Genomic DNA, 27,986 nt, shown 5'->3' on the forward strand with positions numbered 1-27,986 from the left:
TAAGAGTGTTTTTGGCGTGTAATTACTAAAAATTTTGCTCGGTTAGAATTATTCAATCCTTAATACTTTTTAGCTTTTCAATTTAATTATTCCAAATTTAGTTTTTGTTGCTTGCGATAAACCGCGAGAGTTTTTTTAACAAACCTTGAGTCAGGATTGGGTCAGTTTGGGCGGTATAGTAAGAACTTATCGCTGAAAAACCTCAAATGTTTTTTTTTTGGTTTTTGAGCTTTTTTCGCTCGAATTTCATGGCAATAAAGCATTTTTTTTTGCGTGATATGACCTTCATTTTTTGTTCATTTTCGTGAAGATTTTCGTGCAGCTTATGATACTGACAAAGAGTCAGATAAAAATTGCTGAAATGAATTAGGGTTCATTAATAATTTAGATTGTAAAACTTAGTCTATGTGAATGATCCTCCTTAAAAGTAAACCTATCAAAAAAAACCGGACTATATTTAGTTTGGAATTGACAACATTTCAAAAGGTGGAATATAAGATAGCCAATTTTGAATTTCTCCAAAAAGCGAATATTGAGTCTTATTAAAGACATAAAAAAATTTTCAACGTAGTAATGTTCTTCTAAAACCATTTCTGTCGTTTTTTGATATCTGAAAGAAAACCTATCATGTTGTCTCAATTCAAAAAAATTAAAAACTTACAGCATGAATCGATAATTTAAAAAATGATTTTTCGAAAGTCTCAGGTTGTGTTTAAAAAGATTTCCATTTCAGCTCTTATCTAATTTTTGTTCAACTAAATATGCTTCTACACTATGTTTTTTTTCAAATATTGGTTCTTGTTTTTCTCCGCACTTTAACAAAAAATTACATCAATAAAAAACTTGGAAAATGAAACATGAGTTTTTGAGTTTTTTCTTTTTAGTTTGCCATGTATTTCATTTTCAAAAATTTTTTGTTCAGTTCATTGCGCTCAGAACATTATAATCAAGTAGCTAAAAACGCAATGTGAAATTGGATTTAAAAAAACTGATTTGATTCAGCTACCATTATGGGAAGGTGTAAAATTCAGGCTAAATGCACAATAAACCGGCTCTGATTGTCCAGATCGACTTCATAGTCACAATAATATTGCTGAAGCATTTCGATAACAGCAGACATGGTTTGAGGCTAACGTTTTTTAAATAACGACTGCAGACATTGACCATAAAAAAATACTTTTTGTGATATAATTCCAGCTTAACTTTTCACTTTCCTCTCGAATTAGTAGTAGATGTTGGAGGTTAAGTGGGGGGGGGGGGGTGCAAGGCGGACCCCATGTATTAAGATACGTTATAGATTTCCGGTCCGCCATGCTATGTATTAAGATTGGATATAGAGTCTGCAATGTATTAAGATAGGGAATACCGATGGTAAGGTTTTATGGTTTGTGTGATGGTAAGATAATGGTAAGAAAAACGAAAAATTTTTGGTTTTTGTGCAAAAATGTCTAATTTTTTCGCAAAAATCTCAGCGCGCGTTACCTAATTAGGAACAATTAATTGTTAATTACGTGTAGATTGTAGAATTAAGATTATATATTTAGTTTTTTTGGTGGATGGTAAGTCAATGGTAAGAGTTTTTGTGCAAAAACTTGGAATTTTTATCAAAAAAGTTTAAAATTTTTTCGAAAAAATTCAAAACACGATAAGATTTTGTTTAATTTGATGTAATAAAAATTTATTAGATACTTTTACTTTCTATCTATCTGAATCTATTCTGAACCTACAGAGACATCGAAAAAAAATCGAATTTTTTGTGAGAGAAAAATTAAATTACAAAAAAGTATATAAATCACTGCATTGTATAACAAATTTACCGCAAAATTTTACATTTTAACTTCAAAAAACCAATATAATACGACATCATGAATAAATTTACTAGACCAGATCAGTTCTTATAAGTTGAGTGGTTTTTTATGAATTCCATCAACTTTTAATTTTCTTTTTGGATAAAAATAGCTTAGTCCTTTCTTTGTTTGTTCATATGTTGCCACCATATGATTTATAGTTCTGAATCCTCTATTTGTAGATCTTAAGTTGATTGCTTCATCGAGCACTCTCCTGTACTTTGACATAGGTCCGTCTCCAGAATCTTCGAGAACTCGCTTGTTTAATCCTTCACTGCTAAATTTGAACTTATCTGACTTGTTGTCATAGCAGCAATATGTCTTGCTACACAAACATAGCATTTCTGTACATCTAAATTCTTCTTTAAAAAGTCCCGGCTCCCGTTTATCATACTTTTTATGCGTACTTCAACACGTTCGAGGGAAGAAGTTAGATTTTGCCTGCGCCTTGAAAGAGTCTCTACAGTCATTTTCCCTCATTTTTTCCCAAGCAGCTCTCTTATCTGGTTTGATACAGTCGTATAAATTTTCTTCGGCAAGTGCCAAGTAAAATGAGTCTGTGTCCATCTCCAACTCTTCAAATTTATTCACATCACAGAACTTGTCAAAGAAGTTATAGTAGAGTTCGAACATTCTCAGTTTTGCATACCTTGTGAGTTTTTTCATCGTTCAGATATTTTGTGATTGTATGTCTCGATCTATCCATGATCTGATATCCATACGAAAAATTACCCAAAAGTTTCATTGTTTCTGCTACAACTCCTGACAAAGTATTTTCATCTCCTTCTCTTCTAGCATCAACCACTGACTGAACGAAATTATTAAAGCATTTCCGAGGAGAATATTGAACGAATCGGTAAATTTTGGTGCAATGCAATCCAAGTTCCATATAAAAGTTGAAGAGAGGAGTTATAACTGTTCCATTTTCCAGCTTGAAACTAGATATCAGCATTCTCTGAGGATGCTTTAACATTTCGTTCTCGATCGCATAGTTTTTCATGTAATCTCCAATATCATCTCTTCCAACCTCAGTATTTTTGAAAATTGGGGGAAAATTCGCAAATTTTGATTTTAGGTCTTCTGGGACAACTAAGTCGCACTGAACGTAGCCAAAAAGTGATCCATCTTTTATTTTTGCTATAAGGGAGTCTGTAGAAAGAGGTATTTCATAGGGAAAGCAGGTTCTGACGTAATTTTTGATCTTGTCATCGGTTTTGATATTTTCCCACCAGTCACACTCCCACATTTCTTCCACTTTGTATCCTTTCTCTTTAATGTATTCTCGTCGCATATCATCCATCTCTCTCTTCTTGTTTCCTCGCTCAATATCCTGTTCTGTTAAGGAGGGACGAGCTTCTTGACAGGAACAGAAGTGGTAGTAGCATCCCATTGCTTCAAACACTGTCTTACACTGATCACAATAACCGTCCACATTAAAACAACAGTCGATTTTTTTCTGTTTTCCAGATGTAAAAAAGCTCTCAATTTTACATTCTGCTCTTGATTCGTGATAAAAAGACATGACCATATTCTCAAAGTTGCGAGTTCGATTATGTCTAGCCTTGAATTTCTGCTTTTCAGTGTCAAACTCCCATCTCGTGTACAGTCCTGTTGGCATATCTTGACACATTGAGAAAGGGTAAAGCTGGCTTGCATCAATTCCAACAATTGATTTACAAACATTTGATGAATTTCTGATGTATGTTTTATCAACTACAGCTTTTTGAGTGAAAACAATGGAAGGTCCTGCAGTCATGTCCTCTCTAATTTTTTCACACAAGTCTTTATCACTTTCGCAAAATGGATAAAACTTGTAATTTGTAGATTTGTGTACACAAATGTTTGCTAGATTTGGAAGTGTGCAACCAAGTTTTAACATATCTATCCCCTTGTTATGATAAAACTGAATCATTTTTTGCATTGCCTCCAGGGTTGGAACTACATCTTTGTTGTTGTACCACTTCAAAAAGTCTTTGAACACTGTCATTCTATTTTTCTTCCAAGTCTCTTGTAAGTAGTTGTAATTATTCAAACTAGATGGAAGAACATTCTTGATTTGAAGCTTTTTCAGGGCCTGTTGTTCATCAAACCCACTTTTTATAAGCTTCTCATAATCAATGAAGTCTTTGTCTAGAGTATTGTTGTTTCTAAGTTTACTGAAAAAGGCTTCATACAGTGGCAATTCAGGAAAGTCAAGTTTGTCTGGGTTATCAAACCACTCATAGGGAAAAAATCCTTTCGTTTCGCTAGCTTTATAGGCTTTGAGAAAGGAGTCCAGAGTAGTTGCCCCTCCCAAAAACTTCATTATGTCGAGAAATTGTACATCTCCAAACTTGAAAGATTTAAGTCATTTGCTTTTTTGATGACGGATGCTTCTTGTTCTTTATCACGAATCAAATAAGGGATTAGGTAGGACTTGATCAAATTTAAATCATATCTACCGCTGTTAAATCCAAAAACAGGTAAAGTATTTACATATCTCTCCAGATGTTGTTTCAAATCAATGAGTTGATTTTTCTGAATTCGCAAGAATTGTGTTGACATATCTGCTTATTCCGAATCTTCAATGCATTCGTCTTCGTACTCGAATTTGTTACTTGAATAATTTTCACCACGTTCGTTTAGTTGATCAAAGATCTTTTTCATTCTTTCATTGACAGCTACTTCAATATCTTGAAATTTTGTTCTCATCTCCAGCTTACTTTTCTTATCCAACAGCTCGAGTTTGCTTACAAAATCAATAATCAAGTTCTGTGGATCTTTTTTGTACAAAATGATGGGTTCATCATTAAGATTTGATGATATAGAGACTAAAATGGGGACATGTTTTCCAATCCAGGTAGTAGTTTGCGTCTCTTTTAGTTCCTCTGTAGGAACACAAATCGACTCAAAATCGAAAATTGCTAGATTATTGAAAAGCTTGTTGTCTTCAGAAACTGGGAGACTGAATCCTTCTAGCTTTTCAAACAAGGTTTCCCGAAGCTCATAGACGTTCTTTGGGTAAATATGTTTCACTCGGTCCTTGCATCTTAGAAGATGTTTGTTGAGAAACTCAGATCTTTTGAAGAAAGTATCACAACTAGGACACCGGAAACACTTGAACAAAGAATCAATATCATTTGTATGAATGATATGATTGTTAAATCTCAGTAATTTGACTGTTTTGTCAAATCTTTTAATACTTCGTCGAGCTAGTTCTCCTACATATTCTCCTTCTTGGATATCGAAATCGTATATAAAGATGTTACTTTGAACAATTTCCTCGACCTTTTGATATAAAATCTGTAAAGTATCTAGAAGTGTGAGAGTCGAGATCATTATGTCCGTTCATAAACATGGCCAATGCGCGGAAAAGACACAGATGATCTTTGTAAGGTTCCTTGTCTTTGTTAGATAAAAGACAATTCACTTGCGTATGTCGTAATAAAGGTTCGGGTAAGATAGAGTCCGGTCATCCCATGGGGATGTTTTTCAGGAAAACAGCAAAAATTGTGACGTTAGTAATTAACTTGAATTTCCATTTTGTGTTTTGACGTTCTTGGGTACATTGCTCCACAGTATCAAATTTTTCTACTTTTCCTTGGATTGTTATCAAATCCGCTTTCGTACAAAGTAAGTGGGATTTTTCAAACAGAGTATTGTTTTCATGGGCGCAGAAATATCGATATTCGCCAGTCTCAATGTTTCGAAGTACAAAACCCAGAGCAATATTGATTTTAGCAGCAGAATCAAGCTTATTGAAGACTTCCTCTAGTTTCTCGTTGATTATTTTAGTATCTAACTTGGACATTTGAAAGTTAAATACCTTATGTCTCCCATTTTCCATCTTCGTATCCACCAAAAAATGTTGACAAGCACTAAGTTCCTCCTTCAGCTTTTCACCATCTTCCCGTTCTTCCTCCACAATCTTATTCAAGTCCGCTACAGTATCACTGGTATTCCGTTGTTTTGCTCCATGTTCTTTTCTCCGATGTTGTTGGAGAGAGTAGTAACTTGGGAACTCTTGTTCACAAGAAGGACAAACTGTCGACTGCTTTGAAGTTGGTTGAGCATGCTTCTTCGCAACATGATAACCCATCTCCTCTTTGCTCTTTGTATAAAACTGACAGTTTGGACACTTATGTTTCTTTTGTTTTTCACATCTTTTTCGATGTCTCGCATTATCAGCTCTCCTGTATTCCTGACCACATTCCTCACGTTTGACTTTCTCGTTTCGGTTAAGGGCAGGCATTATCTAAAAAGAATTGAGACGTTAGAAATGTTCCAAAATTGAAAACTTAAAGTACCAATTGAATGAAAATACTTACTTTTTTCTTTTCGTGAAGTAACGAAATGTAAAATTTGAGGTGAAATTCAATTGACGGTTTCTGATTGGCAAACAAAATGAATGATTTAACCCAATAAAATAAGTGTATTTATACTATCAATGATGCCTACGCAATTATCCTTTTATGGTAATGACGTCATTCTTTGAATAGAAGTGACGTCACCACCTACGCAATGTTCCTTTTATGATAATGACGTCATTCTTTAAATAGAAGTGACGTCACCACCCACGCAGTTTTTCTTTTATGGTAAGTACGTCATTCCTTCGAAAGTTCTAGAATTTTTCAGAAATATTTTCAACCAATCAGAACTAAGCAGTTTCTAGACATAACTTTGGATCCAAAATAGTCATTTTTGAAGAATGTCAATTAAAAAGCATTTGAACTTCCTTGAATTACTCTACAAGAAAAAAAATATTCAGTGTGATTTCCTTATCGATGAAATAGATGTAGATTCTTACTTTTTTCACAAATTTTTGGACGTTTATGTTGTCCAAAATAGAGTTCTTCGATTAAGTAAAGGTCTCTTTAGGGAAATTTACTCAATCAAAGAATTTATTTTTGATCCACATATTGCGTATCAAAGTTATAAACTTACTGCTGAGTTACACCTGACTAGAAAAGAAATTTTAATTTTTTTAGAAAACTTGAAGTTAATAAAAAAGTCGTACGATAATATTTCAAAGACTCTTTTTATTCCCTACCCAACTCCCAAATTTGTCAAAACTCCCCAGCAAAATTCTTTATTCCTCCATTTTTTTAAAGATTTTCAAAGTTCAAAATCTTGCATAATCAGGTTTGGTATCAGATTTCCAGAGATTTGCTTTGAAAAATTCATCAACTTTAAGTTATCATCTCAATTCTACATCAAAATCAAAGAACTTGAATATTTGCTAAAAAATCAACAATTTCTCATCGATTATATACAAAAAATTCAGTTAACTTGATGAGAAGACTTGCAGAGATGCTACTTTTATTAATTTTTCTTCTTTTGTTGCTAATATCGGCAATATTTTTTATTTTTACAGCAAACAACATTTGGTCATTTATTTTTGCGATGGCTTTTGTGTATATTTTTACTTATTTGGTAGACTTAAGTCCTTAAAAGGTTCCTCTGATTGGATACGACAACTTGAACAAAAATGAACTTTTGTGATTGGAAACGACAATATGTAAGAAATTGAAATTTGTTTCCAATCGGACACGAGTTTTCTATAAGAATTCCATAAAAGGAAACTAAAATCTGATTGGACACGAGTACAATCCAAATAAGGAAAATCTATTCTAATTGGTTAAACACACACATTCCAGTTGAAGGTACCCCTCTCTCTTAACTAAAAATCATTTTATTTTCAACTTAACTACCGTCAAATACCTCCTCCCTCAGCTCTAAATACAATAATTTCAACTTAACCAAAGTCAACTTTCACCCTCTCAACTGTAAATCTTGTTTTTACTCATTAACTCAACTTATTGCTCAAAATGATCTTCTCAGTACAAAACAACAACCTTATGTTCTCGGTGGAATTTTTGCCTGTTTTAGTACAGATCCAAGTGCGAGAAACAGTTTGTGGAGTTTTTCTGGCACGAATGGACATCCCAATCCAAGTCTGGCATATGGTGGAGGTGATGCGCAGGGACTTCAACGAACATCATATAACGCAAGTAGCCCCAACAGAGAATCAACTTGGAGAAATGCAAATGATGGAGGAAGTGGCCGAGCATGTGGGAATGAACTACCCCGAAATTCCTGACTCTAGATATGTGGCTCAACCATTCGACGATTTCCTCTTTCCTTGGGAAGAGGGATCTGTGGACAACCCAATTACAATCGAAGAGGATGAGGGGTTCTCTGAGCCGAGAACTCCAGTCAGCGAACCACCAAGACAACCACCAGTGATGGAGGCAAGACCAGCTTTGCGTTCCATTGAGAACTTGCAAAATTTTGATAACTCAGCTGCTCGACAGCTCTTTGATTTGTAAATAAGTTGGTTACTGTCTTGTGCTTTGTAATTTAATTTCTTTGTATCTAGTAAATTTATTTTCAAGAGATAGGAACAAAGAGATCATAGAAAAGTTTATTAAGAAATTTCAAAGTTAAAACTTTGTTAAAAATGAAACTAATTGAGCATCGGGTAAACAGTTTTATAAAATTTTGTTAGAAAGATGGCAAAAAATATTAAACCAATTTTTGCAAGCATGTTAAAAATTTTACATTATTTTTTGCACCATGCAAAAACTTCTTAATTTTTTTTGCCTACTTGTTAAAAAAATTAAAGAAAATCTCGCAAATTAAGAAAAATTTCATTAAATATTTTCGCATTTCAAAGAAAACTGAAAGAGGATTTTCTTGCACTGTTAATAATTAAATAAAATGAAAATCTTTGTTTTAATTTTGATCCAAAAAAAATCTCTTTTTTGCATGTATATTGATCAAAAATATTGGAAAAACAATGTATTAAGATAGGGAATAGTACTCAAAGTCAGCAATTATGAAAAATTTTTAGCATTAACTTAACAAGTTTTTTACAATAAAATTTTGCATTTTTTGCATATGAATAAGAAAAAAAAAGTTAGATTTTTGCTTTTGTTTTCAAAAAAACCACAAAAAAACTTGCATCTAACACAAAAATTCGTTGAAAATTTTGGCACATTTGTTGAAAAAACCAAAACAGTTTTTGCATCTTGTAAAAAAGTTTAATTAAATTTTTGCAAACGGGTTGAAAAAATCAATCCAAAATTTGCATCTTGCGAAAAAACTCTGAGTTAATTTTTGCACGTGTTGAAAATTGCAAATTTATTCGTTGAAAAAATTTTTGATTTAAATAAAAATAATTTTGACAAGATTTTTATTAACAAATTTTCAATTATTATTAGAAAAATTGATACGCTCACTATTTACGGTACCAAAACCATCAATAAAACAATCAAAAATTTTCAACAAGTCAGTCTCATACTTTGAGTTTTGAACTTTTCGAATCCTTTCCAAAAAAGCTGATCCAAGAGTCTGAGTGGACGCAAGCTTCTGAGCAGAACTGAGATAATGTCTTTTGATTTTTTTCGCAGCAGTCGTTTCTTTGCAACACTGGGTAATTTTCCGGTATTCTACATTTCAAGTTGTGTTCGACTGCCTGATTCAATTGATTGAAAACTTCACCACTTGATGAAATTATAGTGAAATAAAATCTGTATTTGTATAAAGTATATATACAGTCAACAATTTGATAAGTGAAATGATATTTATCTAATCTTTGCAAAATCTGATTGACCGATGATCCGATTAATACTAAGTGAAATTTGAAATTTTCCACTGGGCAGAATAATGAATGGTTAGATACACAGTAGTCTTGGGTGACAATAAATTTTTCATAAAAAATTTCTGAGACAGAGATAATAAGAGATTTTGCAATGTAGTCCGAATAAAAAGTGGGATATGCTTGACACATAGCAGATGCCATCACCGATTACTTGTTGAAAATGATTTTTATCTATATTGAATTGCTTATTTAAGAGTTCCATCACCTACGCAATGTCCATATTTGGATCATCAACTACTCATTTTTCCATATAAGGTAATAATACCTTATATGGAATGTACAGTGAGTCATCTACATTTCCTAATTTCTATAAATTTACTTTATTTTGAAAAATCTACTACTGATCACTTGAGACTCAGAGCCCCTTGAGAAAAAGAAGGGGCTCTGAGTCTCAAATCAAAAATGTATTCACGAAAAGATATCCTTCCCAACTATATTGAATTTGCTAAGAACCAAAAAAGGATTGGGAGATTTTCTTGGTCTCAAAAACCCTACAACGGAAAAATTTACTTTGAACCTTGCTTCCAATTGCTAAAGAAAAATGAATCTGGACAAATCGAAAAAACCCAGCAAGTCTATCTTGGTGAGAAAGAAGGGGAAAGGATATCAGCAATACGGAATACTGTTATTCACGATGCTGAAAACTTTGGACTTGTTCCTGCATTGGAACCCTATTCTGACAAAGACTCAACCATGGAGCAGGAACTTGCAAACTATCATGCGGTGTATGACGTAGCAACATACAAGAAGAGAAGGGTGTGTGTCACAATCAAGAAGTACAGTGTGAACAAGCCACCCTACATTCAGATTCGACTCTTCACTGCAAAGGAGAACGAAATTTTGAAGCAAGTTCCCTATTTCAACTATACTTTGAACGAATTCAAAGAACTTGCCCAAGTCTTGGGATATTTTATGTTTGTTGAGAACTGTAATATTCACTAATTTTGTTGAGTGATGTTATTATAGTAATGTAATTCAAATATTCATCTTCTTGAATCATTTTTTAAAACTTCTTTGAGTTGGAACATTGGTTTTCCAGAAATCTTGTTTTAACGCTTCAAAATAAATTGGGAATGTTTCATATCGTCTTACAAGAAAAGTCCCAGAATTTTTCACTAACAGTTTTGGAATCTCAAAATTTAACAAAATTGCAAGATTTGGATACAGAATCACAAATTTCTCAATTTGAGTGGACTTTGCATTATGGAAGACGAAAGATTTTTCTAAGTTATCGTTCAGATATTAAAAAAATAGATCTTATAGAGTATCGTAGAAAAGGAAACACTTGGAAAAACAATCAGAAATTTCAGTTGAAAAAAAAAGAGTATGATAATTTGGTTGATTTTATCCCCTCAGTTTTGTCTTATGTAGAAACATTCAAAAAAACTTGTATCATTATTGACGAATACACTGTAGAAAATGAATGTTCAGAAATTGAATGAAATTCTCAGAAATTTCGATTTGATAAAACATGACTTTTCATCAAATACAAAAAGAAAAAATTACTTTCTTTGTACCTGTATTGTTTTAGACCCAAACATAAATTTGAAAGAAATGGACCAAAAATTTCCTTTTGGGGGTCTAATTGGATACAGAAATTTATGTATGGATTACTTTTTTGCAAATTCAAAAATTTGCAGACTTCATGCAATTTTACATGATGCAGCTGGATCTGTGAATTCTACTACTTATAAGTGACCTGGTTATTGTTATGTTTTACCTAGATTTCCAAGTTATTGTTTTCTTGGTCACGTGACTGGGTTGTTCTTCTGTTTATATGTTAACATTTTTGCTTCATCAGTATATGCATTGTTCGATTGTTAGTTATTCTAACTAAAATTTTCAGCGAAAACAGTTACCATCATGAGTCTAGTTGGGAGTTTATCAAAATGGACAAACTGTGGGATTTCTTTTCTTCCTCCCAAAAAATTCAAAACTACATCTCAGTCTGCTTGGTGTACGAAGCATCTTCATGGAATCAACTGGAACAGTGGCCATGAAAAATATACTAAGCTAATAAAATATTGAAAAAACTAAAAGCTCCAGAAACGGAGTTTTTTGCAAAAGGTTATGAAAATTGTAAAATTCTGTCAGTAATTTTGGAAACAAAGGTTACAAACTTGGATGACTACGCATGTCCAAAAGTTCAGAATTTGATTTTCAAAGATGAAGAATATGATTGGAGGTGTAGCAACTACCCATTTCGTCATGCAAAAACTCTTCACTGTGCAGAAAGAAAAGCATTTGCATACGGAACATGGACTCGATGTTTTTTTAATAAATTGTAAATTACCTTAATAATTTTGTATTATTGTGTTTTTGAAATTTAAATGTTAATCATTATCAATTTTTTCATTCCAAAGTTGAGATGGGAGATGAATGTGACAAGCAATTAAATTTAGGAAATTTTGTTTTTGGTGAGGAGAATCATGAACGAAAATTTTGGAAGTTTTTTGGACGTACGTTTAATAGATCTCTTTTAGTCTTTATGTGCCAATTTTTTTTACGTAGTTTTAATACTAGCATGTGCAATCGTTCGAATATTGTTATCCACTACAAGTGAAGAAACAACAGTTTGGGTAGCAATTTTATCAAGTACAGTCGGTTATATTTTACCTTCTCCAAAGCTATGAATAAAATAATTTCTACCAAAGAACGAGTTTTTATTTCGCTAGTTGGACCGAGTGGATCTGGAAAATCACATCTTATTTTTGAGTGGTTAAAAATTGGTACATTTCAACCAAAGTTTGACAAAATTTTTTATTTTTATCAACATTATCAACCTCTTTATGGACAAATGCAAAGAAAAAACCTGAAGTTTATCCAAGGAGTTGACTTTGAACTGATTGAAAACCTTCCCAAAAATAGAATCAAAATACCTGTCAATATTTGATGACTCTTGTGAAGAAATTTCAAATTCTAAGCAGTTTGTAAAAGTTGCTACTGCTGGAAGACACAGGGGACTGAATACAATATATATTAAGCAAAACTTGTTTCATCAAAGCAAATTGGGAAGAGATGTTGAGTTACAAAATACACATATAGTCTTATTCAAGTCACCGAGAGATGTTTTACAAATCAATACATTAAGTCAACAACTAGGTCTAGGATCACAATTGAAAGAGTGGTATCAAGATGCAACATCTACTCCTTATGGTCATTTACTCATTGATTTAACTCCAAAAACAGTTGATTCGCTAAGATATTGCACAAACAGTGGTTCAGTTCCATCAAAGTTTTATCTACCAGCAGGAACAGAAACTAAGTTTTTGGACGATGAGCATACAATACGTCTCTATACTCCCAATATTTCAAACATTTTCCCAAAAACTTCAAAAACAATTCATCCTCCATTGTCTAAAAAGTTTCATTCAATTCCTCAGCGAATGTCTAGTGAACTTACTACGGGGCGAGCTAAAGGATCTTCGAACAGTAGTCGTAGTAAAATATCGAAGAGAAATATCAGAACTCACACGAAGAAGAACTTCACTGCATAAAAGGAGAACTATTTTGAGCTCGCCAAAAGGCTTACAATTAATATCTGTTATCACTCCTTTTGTCATTAAACGATTGACATAGTATGGATCAGTTTATTCTAATTCCTTACTCAATTTATCAATCACAAAGTACACTTCCAAAAAAAACAAAATTGGAACAAAAGCAAGAAAAAGAGGAGATTGTAACAAAAAAATTTGATTCTTTTTACAGTGCTGTAAATGCAAAGTTGAAAACGAGTAACAATGAGCACCCTATTGATTTAATTTCGATTTCTCCAAGAATTAGACTAAGTCAGTCAGAAAATATCATATTAGATAATCGAGACACAAAAGAAACAATTGTAGAATTTGTGTGTGCACTAAAACGAAAGAATACCGACTTTACCGATTTTTACTTTACCATTTTGGAAGCAACTCAAATTCTACCTTAACTTGATGCCAACAAGAATGCCACAGCGAAAGACAGAGGAACTTGGATCCCTTTCAAAATCTGAAAAAGTAAGTCTGAACAGATTGTATTCTAGGGGTAGAGCTGAGTACGGCTCTGTGCGAAACTTGAGTAGAGCAAGCGGATTGTCAAAAGAGAAAGTAGAACAGTTTTTTCAAACCAAGACATCGTATACAAAATTTGGTCCCCCAATCAGACGTTTTCGAAGGCTTCAAGCATTTTCAACATAAATAAATGAAATTTGGTGTATGGATTTGGCATTTGTGGACAAACTAGCGAGTCAAAACAAGGGAGTCAAATATTTATTGGTTGCTGTTGATGTTTTTTCGCGATTTGTCAGAGTTCAAACAATGAAAACTAAATATGCCAAAGACACTTTGCAAGCTTTCAAAAAAATGATTTCTCGAAAAAACACTCCTGAAAAGCTTTGGGTTGATAAAGGAACGGAATATGGAGGAACTTTCAAAAAATTTTGCAAGGAAAAAAGCATTGAAGTTTACTCGACCATGAGTGAAACAAAAGCTGCATTTGCAGAGAGAGCTATTCAATCATTAAAACACATAATTTACCGTTACATAGAAGATCATGGTGAAAAATTCATTCACAAGTTGCCGCAATTTGGGTCTACAAAGAATTGTCGCATCAATAGATCTATTGGGAAATCACCTAGAGATGTCAAGAATACTGATTTCCTCTCAATTCTGTCCAATAAACCTATAACAAGGTACAAGAAACTAAAATTCAAAGTTGGAGATAGAGTGAGAATTTCAAAGAATGAAATTCCGTTCCGAAAAGGATATAAACTACAATTTACAGATGAAATTTTTGAAATTTCGGTAGTCTCTACAAAACAGCCCCCTACATACATCATCAAAGATCTCGACAAAGAAGAAATTCTGGGAAAATTTTATGAAAAAGAGCTTAGAAAATGTTCTGATTAAAGGTAAATCATTTTTTAAACTAAATTTCTACCGATCAGTTGTCATGGATTTTTTCACTATTGAGTTGGTTTCCAACGCTTCTTTTAATTGTTATCCGAATAATAGTCTTAGTTCTTTTACAAATTTTCTACCTGAACAAATACATTTGAAAGGAGAATGGGAGGTTGCTATTTCAGAAATATCATACCCTTCTTTGTACCAAAATGTTACAGAGGGAAAGTTTTCATTCGTAGATGGTAGAGAAAGTTCTGAGGAGAAAAGAAAGATTGTACCGATGAACATTGAACCAGGATTGTATCCAAGAATTGTTGATATAGTTGTAGCCATGAACAGCAAAATTTGAGAACGTCTAGGAGCTCAAGTTTTTGAATATAACGGAATCTATGTATCAGTAGATAAAATTACACAAAAAGTTGCTGTTCATTTACCTGAGAGTCAATCAGTGTTCATAATTCAGAGTGCTGATTTGAGCCACATTTTTGGTTTTGATTTAGAACAAAATCAAACGGGTTATAAGGAAAGGAAAAGGTCCACATTATCCTCAGTATTCTTACGACATTATAAGAATACATTCCCTAATGATATACAGTGATAATATAGAATATAACGTAGTTGGTGAAACAAAAACTCCCTTATTTCGTTGTATTCCATTTATCTCCAAAGTGAAGAGTGGAGATATAATTTCTACAGGACAGTACATGAATTATCAATCCTTTACAAATTTACAGTTTAAAAAGTTGTTGAAAAATTCTTTCCATAGTATCAAGATAGAGCTAAGAGATAGTACAGGCGAAAAAATTCCTTTTGTGTCCGTAGGAATCACTCGAGTTGTTCTCTTGTTCCGCAAGATTTCGAATAATCATTTTTGATTTAAACTTCATACAAAATGGTTGCTCAAAACTCAGCTGATTTCCCTACTTTTCGAGGACATGCAAGACAGCGTGGAAGAGGTTTTGGAGCTCTTGCACAAATTCTTGGGAGAACTGCAATCCCCTTTGTTAAAAAATATATAGTCCCAGCTGCAAAAAGAATTGGGGCAGATTTTTTTGAAATCGCTGCTCCAGAGATTGGGGAAGTTGTTAGTGGACGTAAAAAACTCAAAACATTTGCAAAAAATGTGGGAACAAAAACAGTTAGGAAACAATTGGGAGGTGGAAAAAAGAAATCTAAGCGTAGAACTGCTAGAACCAGATCCATTTCTCGAAAAAGTAGATCGAAAAACAGTCGCTCTCGCAAAGACACTTTTGACAATATAAAATGAGTGTGAACCAAAGTCATTTTTTTGGTACGGGGCTTTTACAAATTCTTCATTGGAGATTTTTGATAAAGTCCCAGTTTTGGAAACAATTATGTCATCTTACACACAAGAAGTATTCCCCAGTACTTCTCTGGATGAAAGCAGTATTGAGTTTGAATTTGAAACGGATCGTAATCTCTACTTGGATATGCGTGATACCCATCTTAGCTTAAAGCTTCAACTATTCAAAGGAAGATTGTTTGATGCTTTCAAAAAAGAAAAAACAGAACATAAAGCAAAATCGGAAGAAGATTCAGATGAGGAACCACAAACTTACTTAACTTATGAAAACAATCTGCTACATTCTCTATTCTCCAACTGTGAAGTTTATTTTAACAATACAATGGTTTCCAATGCCATAGGATTATATCCTCATAAGGCACAGATATCGAACAAATTCAACTCGTCAGCAGTGAGTAATAAAGGAATTCTTGCTTGTCATGGATACAGTTTTGAAGAAAATCCTGATGCATTTGATATGTATTCACTCACTGATAGAGCAAATTCCTTGGGAAAGGGATAACTTTTTCACTCTATGGGAGGCTCGCCATTGATTTGTTTCCTTGCGAAAAAAACTGTTGCTACCAAATACCAAAGTTCGAATTAAACTTATTCGAGCTAAAACTAATTTTTACATGTTATCTGATAATCCAAATGTCAGTCTGAAAATAGTTGATTGTTCGTTGTTTACTAGAAGAATTTTAGTTGCTGAACCTAATCATCAATACTTGCAATGGAATCTGGAAAGAGAACCTGCTCAATACAATTACATGGAAACTATAGCAAGAACCTTTATCATTCCATCTCGTCAAAACCAATTCATACAAGAAAATATATTCAATAACGCTCCAATAAGAAGAGTAGCTGTTGCAGTGAATACAAATTCAGCTGTTGCAGGTTGTTTTCATGAAAACCTTTTCAGCTATCAGCAATTTCATATAAGAGAACTTAGAATTATTCGGGGTGGAAGAGCAATTGTTTCATTAGATACAACTTCTCCTTGTCGACCTTATGTTACAACAATAAAAGCAATGCAGTTTGCTTCCCACGAAGATTTCCCAGCTCTTCTTATGGAAGATTTTCAAAATCACTATATTCTAGTTTTTGACTTGACTTCACTACAGGATGCTGCTGAACAGTTGCATTATCCAGAACTTAGTGGAGAAAGCTTGAGATTAGAAATGTTTTTCCAGTTTCCCTTGGGGCAAGTAACGGAAGTGATAGTCTTGGGAGAAATACTATCAAATGTTCAAATTGACAAATTCGGAACAGTCGCTAAAAATGTTTAGTTTTTTTGAGTTTTCAGGTTCCTATAAAAATATTGTAGCTCTTTTGGGACTTTTCATTGTGATTGTCTCTGTACTATATATTTTGTTTTTCTTCAGACCTAAATCTCCAGAAAAATCAGCTAATGAATGTTGTTTAATTGAAAACCCAAGACATTTCTTCAACCTAGACTGTAAATTTGTCCAGTTCACAAGTTTTGTGTATGGGACTTTGTTGATTCAGTACCTAAATGCGAGTAAGTCAATAACTTTAGCATTTTCCATCCTAAATTACAATATCAAACTTTCTATTTCTTTGTTTTAGATGTAAATCAGCTAACATTTGCGAAATTGGATAATTTTTCACTTCTACAAATTATTGAAAGAATTCCTGAACTCAGGTTTAAGTACATGGGATCTTACCCCTCTGATAAAGTACCTCAACTAACAAAATACTCATTTTGCAATTGTTAACTCAGCTCCAAGCAATGATAGAGGGGAGCACTGGATCATGATGGCTCGATTGGATAAAACTTTCTATTTTTCTGGTTCTTTGGGTCGGAAAAGAACAGCTTATTCCTTTCTAACAAAAAAGTATCGGCGAATGGTTCCTCGAAAGCTACAAAAAACTGATAATTTGTGTGGATTTTACTCAATTTATTCAGCATTTCTTCTTTTTAAATTCTACCAGACAAACTTGAATAATATTCATGATGTGCATGTTTTGAAGTTTATAAGTAATTTTATGTAAATTTGTAGTTTTTTCATTTGTAAGTGTAAATTATGGCAGTAAGTTTACTATACGATGCAGTGATTTTTATATTTTCATTGTAATTTAATTTTTTTCTCTCAAAAAATTCAGTTTTTTTCGATGTCTCTGTAGGTTCAGAATAGATTCAGATAGATAGAAAGTAAAAGTATCTAATAAATTTTTATTAGATCAAATTAAACAAAATCTTATCGTGTTTTGAATTTTTTCGAAAAAATTTTAAATTTTTTTGATAAAAATTCCAAGTTTTTGCACAAAAACTCTTACCATTGACTTACCATCCACCAAAAAAACTAAATTTATAATCTTAAATCTACAATCTTCACGTAATTAACAATTAATTGTTCCCAATAAGGTAACGCGCGCCGAGATTTTTGCGAAAAAATTAGACATTGAAATGTTTCTCGATTTTGATTTTCGCTTTTCGCTTACAACAAGCAACGAAGATGTTGGAGAGCTGGTGTAGCTGGCAAACGTAGTTTTTGCCTGCGTCAGCCAGAATTTTTTTGCTGGCGTGAATAAGATGCGGCATTGCTGTTACTTTGTTGATGGCGTGTCGTTGATGGCGTGAAGTTGCTTTTCTAGGTAAGCAACGAGCCGATTCAAATCATAGGCTTTTTTTTCTGAAAAAAAATTAAAAAAGCGCTAATCATACAATTTTCATATATGGAAACTGCATGATTAGTATGTTTTTTATATCATTTTTTCCTTCCTTTCATAGACAGACAACAATTTCGATACCAAAACAAAAAAAAACTTTAGAATTCAATCACACTTATTATGCAAAATTGTTTGACTAGCATTTTTCTTTAGGTTAAGTGTATGAAATTGTATGAAAAGCATTTTCGGTCAATGGAGGTCAACTTGGATTTTATATATTAGCATGACGGTATGGAAATTACCAAAACTACCAGCATACTATCCGTATATCGCATTAAATGGATTTCGTCTATTTCTTAAACAGGCAAAATTGTAGACCAAAAAATGCTAACATGTTAAACTGCAAACTGTGTTCTCGTAAAGCACATCGTTTGGTGAGTGTGGGTCTCTTAAATCTAACTGTATGCGTCTTGGACTACAACTAATTGTTTCCTACGCGTTGCAAGAGAATATGAAAACCATCAAATTTCATCACATGGTTGTCTTACTCTCGTTTTCTTCAAATTACATCAAATCTTGGTAAACGGCAATTATTCGTTGCAAAGAAAAAGTTTAGAAACTGTCCACTGTGTTCGATTTATCGGTATTATTTAGAACAATTTTGGGACCTACTTAACAATGATATCTTCTGAAAAATCTCGACCCTTATGAATAATTACAGTAAATTAGCACTTGAGCTAGTATCGAGAATTTGAAATTTGCTGCACTCTGATTGGTTGAAATACGTACCATTTTGATGTACTTAAAAATCTCTATCTCCCCTTCCCATTTTCATGAAAGGGGAGATTAGATTATTAAGTATATCAAAATGGTCGGCTTTTCGACCAATTAGAGTTCGGCAAAATTGGAATTCTCAATACAAGATCTAGTGCTAATTTACTGTATTTATTCATAGGGGTAGATACCATGAGTAGATACCATTTTTAGTAGATACCATGAGTGGGGAGATTGCTAAGTATATCCCAATTTGGATTCTAATTTCTCGAGAAAGTTAAATCTAAATTCGCAAACAGATAAGTGGTGAAGTTAAAAAACAATCTGTGCTTTATTTTAAGGTTTGAAGCTTCTGTTTTTGATTTTCTACTGCACTAGAATCAGAGTAGATCCAATTTGGAATCTAATTTTTCGAGAAAATTAAATCTAAGTTCGCAAACAGATACGTGGTGAAGTCAGAAAAAAGATCTGTGCTTTATTTTAAGATTTGTAACGTCTGTGTTTAATTTTTTTTGCACTAGAGTGGGATAATGAGCTACGTTTTTGGATGAGTTTTAGCAAATGCACAATCTTCAAAACAAATACAAGATTAGTGTTCCGACTTTCTCAAGGAAAGTAACGGAACTTTTTTGCTCGGGGTGGTTTTTTTTTCAAACAAATTTTGACTTTTTATCTTGCCATTTTTGACGGAATTTTTTTTATATCTTTAAAGAAGTATTGATGTCTTCAGCTTGAAAAAATATATAATTTTACGGAAATCTATGATTGTTCAAAGATTGCCAAATTGGCCAATTTGGGATAATTAAGGTGCAATTTATTTCGCGCTATTAACGCGTAAGCTGAGATTAAATTCCTCCTGGCAATCGTTATAAATTGGGTTGAAGGAAGCTTATGTGCCATAAGTGATTGGTTATTAGGAGCGGAATTTATCTTTTTGAACTTATATGGTGTGTGAGGGGATGATTTTCTTAAAAATCTTTAGTTTTAATGTTTTTTCGTTTAACTTTTTGACATTTAATTTTTTCTTGTTATTACTGCTTCATTGGCCCAAAAAGCAGTCAGAATATTCAGGGCTGCAGCCTGATTTGACCAGTTTTGTTAAATTATGGATTCCGCAAACTCCCCTGGTGTTTGCAAAATTTACTACTTGAGCAAGCATTATGAGCAGTACAAGGCTTCAGCAGTTTGACTCTAGATTCAACAAAGCTGCTTGAGTAAGCATTTTAAATGGTGTACTGTTTTAGTTATATGTCTCAGGATTCAACGGAAATAGTTTTTTTTGCGAGTTCCTCGACAAAGCCTTATTACGCTTCATTGCGGTATCAAACTTTTGTTTCGAAAAAGCACAGTTTGACCTCGCACTGATGCAGTACTTGAGAAATTTAGTGGTGATAATATTCAGAGTTGCAGATATCTCCAAACACTCCAAATATGAGTATAAGCAATCTAATATTTATGCTTTGAGAGTTGTTTCCGTTTTGTAGGTAAATAACTGCATCTTTTAACTGCTGCGTGTTGAAATGCAAAATACTTTTTCTCTGGGTTGCTCAAACAAACCAGTGTCACCAAATTTAACACATGAATTTATTTTGCTTTCATATTTTACAACTGATATAGAATCTTCGAAAAAAATCAATAATTTGTTGCGAAAACAGTTTAAGAAATTGTCCTCTTCTTCTATTGTCGATAACAACTGGACCAATTTTGCTTGTAAAGTCACGAGAAAACGAAAATTAAAATTCTACATTTAGACAACGGTAAAGTTAGAAAAGAGACATGCTCTATTTTTTGAGATATAGACTCAGGGTTTTCACTAGTATACAAGCAATTTTGTTAAAGATGGTGTTTTATTTTTAGAAAAAGTGCCATAAGTTCTTTTATCAGATGTTTTTAAGTTTCATAAGGTTCATAAAATCATATCACTTGTTATAAACGATAAGGCAGTCAAACTATTCAAGAATTTGATATCCGAGAAGTTTCGTAGAGAACTCAATCTGTAGTCTCCTGGAAAAGAAGGTCATTTTGGTAGGGTTTCTATAAAACTTAACTGATTTTTTTTTCGATTTGAAAGGCACGTAACATATTAAATTACTACTTGATACTAATATTGAAAATAGGATCTCTAATTTTCAAGCTATTCTTTCCAAGAAGCGATTTGTGTTTGCTTTCAGCCAGATTTTCTTCAAATGACAGTTCTGCGGACTTAGTTTTCGGATAGTGCTTTCTGTATGGCTGCATGTGTATTGGTCAACATTTACAGAAAAATTCGTTAGCCGGCTCTAGTGTTTTTTCCAGATGGACCTACTTTTGTAGAGAGTCGGTGTTTCTGACAGACAAAGCACAAACTAAAACAATAACATTCATCTTTTTTCACCTTTTAAAAAAACAGATCGAAGGTAAAATATTATTTTCTACTTTACACAAAAACTGGACCACTGTTATGATTGTTATTTTTGGATTTTCGTTGTTAATTCTTCAAGAAGTGATCAAAGATACACTTTAGGAAGTATGCTCCAAGCAAGGAAAAATAACTGCTAAGATTAGTTATTCATTACTTGACACTCTATAAATTCATTTAAATCCAACAAATTACAGCATTTTATATCTAAATCATAACAGAAAATTCAATTTGAAAGATTGTGTTTCTTGGAAATGAACTTAGCAATGAAAAAAAATTGAGAGATTCCCTAAATTAAAACCTTTGAAAAACTGAAACCATTGGTTCCTATGTGTCTTGAAGCAAATTTCAAATACAGCAGGTTCAAATAATAAAAAGCACCCAAACAAAAACTTAATATGAGATGTAGCCTTGAAATTAATACACAGAACTCCACATAAGCCGAGTCCTAGACTCCAGCAGTTTATGGATTCGTTTGCCTTAGGACTTTTTCGTTTTTCGTTTTAAAACTTCCAACTTAGTTTTGGTTATTTGAAATTATCCATTAAATGAAATTTTTAAAAATTTTTAAGCCAGATTGGATCCATTCAGAGGGTGTGATAAAAATCTATCTCTTAAAAACCGCTCGAGTTTTTTTTCTGGATTCTGAGCGTTTTCCCTAGAAGTTTCTGGCAATGAAAAAAAAATTTAAATATACTAGTGTGTTATGAGCGGTATTTTAAATTCATGTTCGTGGAAACTTCGGTGCAGAATATGATGCTAAGAATGGATTGAACAGGTTACTGAGCTTAAACAGTTAAGTAGCAGTTGCCAAAATTTAGTAGGATTCACTTATAATTTATACTGAAAAATCACTCTCTGTGATTGATTCTCCAAAAAAGTGAAAACAAAAAAAAATGCAGACTATTTTTTTGGAAACGAAGCCGACATTATTTGAAAAAGTGGAGTATAAGACGGTCAATTGTCAATTTCTGAATAAATGCGAAAATAAGTTATAATGAAGAGAAGACATAAAAAGTAAAATTCTTCTCAAACAAAAAAATTTGATCGACGAAGGAGGGCAATCGCAATAATCATAAAATTGATAGCCGAGACGTTTTGTTGAGAACAGGTTGCATTTTGTGAAACAGAAGGTTATAATGTTAGAAAATCTATTGCAGCATATCCAATTTGTTTTTGTTCGATTTGCAAAGCAAGAATGCGATCACTAATTGATGTTTAATAGTGAAGTACAGATTTCAAACTATCCTTTTCAAGAAAGAATTTTTTTTGTATTTTCAGCCAGATTTTTGTATTTTCCTTTAGAATACCTTTCTGTGGACTTAGCTTCTGGGTGTTCTTTTCTGTATAGTTGCATGTATGATAACCTACAGCTCCAACAAATCGCAAGCCGGCTCAGAATTTTTTGTTTCTTCAAAGACACCGCCTACTTTTTAGAAATTTGGAGTTCATGACAAAAACTGCTTGAACTAAAACAATAACATTCATCTTTATCCGCCCTTTATCCACAAAAATATATCAAGAAAAAGCTGATTTTTTGTTTTAGCTAGTCAATTTTTTTCGAAAATATTTGTTCAGTTCATTGTGGTCGGAACATTTTGTTCTACTTGAGCAAAAACCGGACCGTCTGTTACGTTTCTGTTTTTTCATTGGTGTTTCCGTTTTTGTCTGTAAATTTTTCGAGAAAAATTGTACATTTTATGAAGTAGCTACTAAAATACATTTCAGAAAAAACAACTAAGAACTTAAAATTTTCATTATGTTACACTATATGGATCCAATTTGGTCCATTTAATTACAGCTTTTTAGATCTACTTCCACACAAAAAATGATTTTAATTATTGTCTCTTGAAAAAAAAAATGAAATTTGAAAAAAAATGAGAGATTCACTGAATGAAAAATGTTGAAAAAAATGAAACCTTTGTTGTCGAAAAGCACATTGTGTCAAAAAGTATATTTCAAATACAGCAGGGTCAATTGTAAAGAAGAGCCAAGACGAAAACCTTAATTGAGATAAGACAAAAACCTTAATTGAGATATACCCTTGAAATTAATTAAACGAACTCTCATAAGCAGACTGCAGCAGTTTGCTTCAGCTAACTCGATTTTGGACTCATTACGCCCCAAAATGCTTCTGTCATAAAAATCTTTAGCGCTAGATTTTTTGTCTTTTCGATTTTTGGCGCTAGCAGAGGTGAATCGAAGTTCCTAAAAAAACAAATAACTTAATTTTCTCAAAAGGATACACTCTGTATATCCATTTTAAATCCATTAAATGAGAGCAATTTAGTGAACTCAAAATTGGAGAAAAAGTTAAGATATTTGGTTCCTATGTGTCTTGAAGAAAACTTGAAATACATCAGAGGCATTTGTGGAATAGCGCCAGAACAAAAAGTTAAATTGTGATGTAGCCTTGACATCATTTTTAAGAGCTTCCCATTAGCCGCGGGTTTGGAATAATTATGTCCACGGGTGCTTCTGTCATAACATTTTTGCCATATTTGTCTTTTTGTTTTGAAGTCAATTGTTTTTGGCGGCAGCAGAAGCGAAAAGCATAAAAATATATCTGGCGTGTAGTTACTGAAAATTTTCGTTCGCTTGCAATTCTTCAACACTTAATACTTTTTAGCTTTTCATTAAAAATCTTCCATTTTATTTTGCTTGCTTGAGATTATCCGCAAATTTTTTTTCATTTTTCTTAAGCCAGATTGAGTCAATTTGGGTAGTCTGGAAAAAACGTATCGCCCAAAAACCGCCCAAATGCTTTTGGGTTTTGAGCAATTTCCCTGGACTTTCATGGCAACGAAGGAATAATTTTCATAAACTTTCGTGTTTAATGGCCGGTATTTTTTAGTTAAAATTCGTGAAGATCTCTGTGCAGCATGTGACAAAGAGTCAGATAATAATTGCTAAAATAAGGTACGCTTCATTACTAATTTAGATTGAAAATTCAGTCTGCGTGAATGATCCTCCTTAAAAGTAAACCTCTCAAACTAAAAAAAAAACAGACTAATTTTTGTTTGAACCGAAGCCCACAACGTTTGAAGAGGTGGAAAAAAAAGACAATAAACTTTGAATTGCTCCAAAAAATCGAATAGTGAGTCTTATTAAAGACCTAACAAAACATTCTTCTTAGTAATGATCTATTACAAACCCTTTCTGTTGTACTTTGATTTCTGAAAACAAAAAACGCATTATTTTGTCTCAATCCAAAACAAAAACTTTCAGCATGTTTCCATTTTAAAAAAAAATAATAATTTCGAAAGTATCAGGCTGTGTTTGATAAGAACTCTAACTCCAGCTTAGCTCTTCTCATGTTTTTATTTCCTTAATTCTGCTATTATATTGTGTTTGTTTTTTTAAAACTATTGTTACTTTTTTCTCCGCCTTTTAACAAAGAATTACATTAAAAAGGTGAAAATTGAAATGTTGATTTTTTTTCTTTTTAGTTGTTAATTTCATTGTGGTCGGAACAATATGATCAACTTGCACAAAAACTGGACCGTCGTTTTAATTTTTTTTGGGTTATCCATGTGTTTGTGTTTACTTTTTGAGAATTGATTGAAAATGCGCTTTAGAAAATAGCTCCTAAGCTCCAATTAAGGAAACTAACTAATAGTTTAATTTCCTCATTATGATGCCAATTTCTCATTTTAAAGATTTTTTTGAAAGTTTTTAAAAAAAAATTTTATTACAAAAGTTTGCGATGGACAATAGAAGCCAGTAGGAATTTTTCGGTTTCTGAGCTGATATACGACAATTTTTTTGGGGGCTGTGATTTTTTGGGAAAAAGGGCCACTAGGTCTTCTATAGGACGTTTTTAAGGTTTATAAGGTTTTTTCAACCAAAAAATTTGTTATAGAAGATAGAGGGCAGACAAAATATTCAGGGATTTGATCTCGGAGAGGTTGCGTCCAAAAGAAGTGAATCTCTACTCTTTTGGAAAGGAAGGTATTATTGGTAGAAATTCTATTGAAGTGTATCTCATTTGTTATCGTTCGATTTTGAAGGCAAATTTTTAATCATTAATTGAAGCTTAATATTGAAATTCAGATCTTCAGTTTTCAACGTATCCTTACCTAGAAGTACTTTACTTTTGCTTCTAGTTTTTTCCTTGTATTTTTCTTCAGATTACACGTCTGTGGACTTACTTTCCGGATGGTGGTTTCAAGATAGCTGAGAATGTGTCTAAGCCCACACATCCGGAAACATACGTAAATTTTCGGCTTTTTAACAAAAATACATCAAAAAAAAAGTTGTAAAATGATGAAAAATTTTTGTTTTGTTTGTCATTTTTTGCTTAAAAACCTTTTTTTAGTTCAATGGGGTCGGATTATTATGCTCTACTTGCACGAAAATTGGATTGCCTGTTATGATTTTTTTTGGCTTTTATTACTTGTCTGTTATTTCTTCAAAAAGTGATTAAAAGTGCGTTCCACACTAAATTGCTACTAAACTTCAAAAACGGGAAAAAAATAACAAATTAAATTCTCATTATAGTACAATATATTGACCCAAATTAAATTCGTTTGTTTACAGCATTTTGAATCTACTCATGAAGAGAAAACTCAATTTTAATTTTTGTATCTCGGTGGAAACTTCGGTGCAGAATATGATGCTAAGAATGGATTGAACAGGTTACTGAGCTTAAACAGTTAAGTAGCAGTTGCCAAAATTTAGTAGGATTCACTTATAATTTATACTGAAAAATCACTCTCTGTGATTGATTCTCCAAAAAAGTGAAAACAAAAAAAAATGCAGACTATTTTTTTGGAAACGAAGCCGACATTATTTGAAAAAGTGGAGTATAAGACGGTCAATTGTCAATTTCTGAATAAATGCGAAAATAAGTTATAATGAAGAGAAGACATAAAAAGTAAAATTCTTCTCAAACAAAAAAATTTGATCGACGAAGGAGGGCAATCGCAATAATCATAAAATTGATAGCCGAGACGTTTTGTTGAGAACAGGTTGCATTTTGTGAAACAGAAGGTTATAATGTTAGAAAATCTATTGCAGCATATCCAATTTGTTTTTGTTCGATTTGCAAAGCAAGAATGCGATCACTAATTGATGTTTAATAGTGAAGTACAGATTTCAAACTATCCTTTTCAAGAAAGAATTTTTTTTGTATTTTCAGCCAGATTTTTGTATTTTCCTTTAGAATACCTTTCTGTGGACTTAGCTTCTGGGTGTTCTTTTCTGTATAGTTGCATGTATGATAACCTACAGCTCCAACAAATCGCAAGCCGGCTCAGAATTTTTTGTTTCTTCAAAGACACCGCCTACTTTTTAGAAATTTGGAGTTCATGACAAAAACTGCTTGAACTAAAACAATAACATTCATCTTTATCCGCCCTTTATCCACAAAAATATATCAAGAAAAAGCTGATTTTTTGTTTTAGCTAGTCAATTTTTTTCGAAAATATTTGTTCAGTTCATTGTGGTCGGAACATTTTGTTCTACTTGAGCAAAAACCGGACCGTCTGTTACGTTTCTGTTTTTTCATTGGTGTTTCCGTTTTTGTCTGTAAATTTTTCGAGAAAAATTGTACATTTTATGAAGTAGCTACTAAAATACATTTCAGAAAAAACAACTAAGAACTTAAAATTTTCATTATGTTACACTATATGGATCCAATTTGGTCCATTTAATTACAGCTTTTTAGATCTACTTCCACACAAAAAATGATTTTAATTATTGTCTCTTGAAAAAAAAAATGAAATTTGAAAAAAAATGAGAGATTCACTGAATGAAAAATGTTGAAAAAAATGAAACCTTTGTTGTCGAAAAGCACATTGTGTCAAAAAGTATATTTCAAATACAGCAGGGTCAATTGTAAAGAAGAGCCAAGACGAAAACCTTAATTGAGATAAGACAAAAACCTTAATTGAGATATACCCTTGAAATTAATTAAACGAACTCTCATAAGCAGACTGCAGCAGTTTGCTTCAGCTAACTCGATTTTGGACTCATTACGCCCCAAAATGCTTCTGTCATAAAAATCTTTAGCGCTAGATTTTTTGTCTTTTCGATTTTTGGCGCTAGCAGAGGTGAATCGAAGTTCCTAAAAAAACAAATAACTTAATTTTCTCAAAAGGATACACTCTGTATATCCATTTTAAATCCATTAAATGAGAGCAATTTAGTGAACTCAAAATTGGAGAAAAAGTTAAGATATTTGGTTCCTATGTGTCTTGAAGAAAACTTGAAATACATCAGAGGCATTTGTGGAATAGCGCCAGAACAAAAAGTTAAATTGTGATGTAGCCTTGACATCATTTTTAAGAGCTTCCCATTAGCCGCGGGTTTGGAATAATTATGTCCACGGGTGCTTCTGTCATAACATTTTTGCCATATTTGTCTTTTTGTTTTGAAGTCAATTGTTTTTGGCGGCAGCAGAAGCGAAAAGCATAAAAATATATCTGGCGTGTAGTTACTGAAAATTTTCGTTCGCTTGCAATTCTTCAACACTTAATACTTTTTAGCTTTTCATTAAAAATCTTCC

General features: G+C 32.6%; 2 protein-coding genes across 2 annotated transcripts in view; one reads left to right on the forward strand and one right to left on the reverse strand.

Annotated features, from left to right (window-relative positions):
- The window catches only part of LOC134852140 (uncharacterized), a 487,803-nt gene extending 482,320 nt beyond the window's left edge, over positions 1–5,483 (forward strand). Inside the window, exon 6 of the mRNA XM_063868436.1 lies at positions 5,474–5,483. The gene's annotated coding sequence lies outside the window, so the exon portion shown is untranslated. The remainder of the gene's footprint in view (positions 1–5,473) is intronic.
- LOC134852138 (signal recognition particle receptor subunit alpha-like) overlaps positions 1–27,986 on the reverse strand; it is a 394,981-nt gene that overhangs the window by 249,687 nt on the left and 117,308 nt on the right. The window lies entirely within an intron of this gene.

Source organism: Symsagittifera roscoffensis, chromosome 7, assembly GCF_963678635.1.
Source record: "Symsagittifera roscoffensis chromosome 7, txSymRosc1.1, whole genome shotgun sequence".
Taxonomy (NCBI): domain Eukaryota; kingdom Metazoa; phylum Xenacoelomorpha; order Acoela; family Convolutidae; genus Symsagittifera; species Symsagittifera roscoffensis.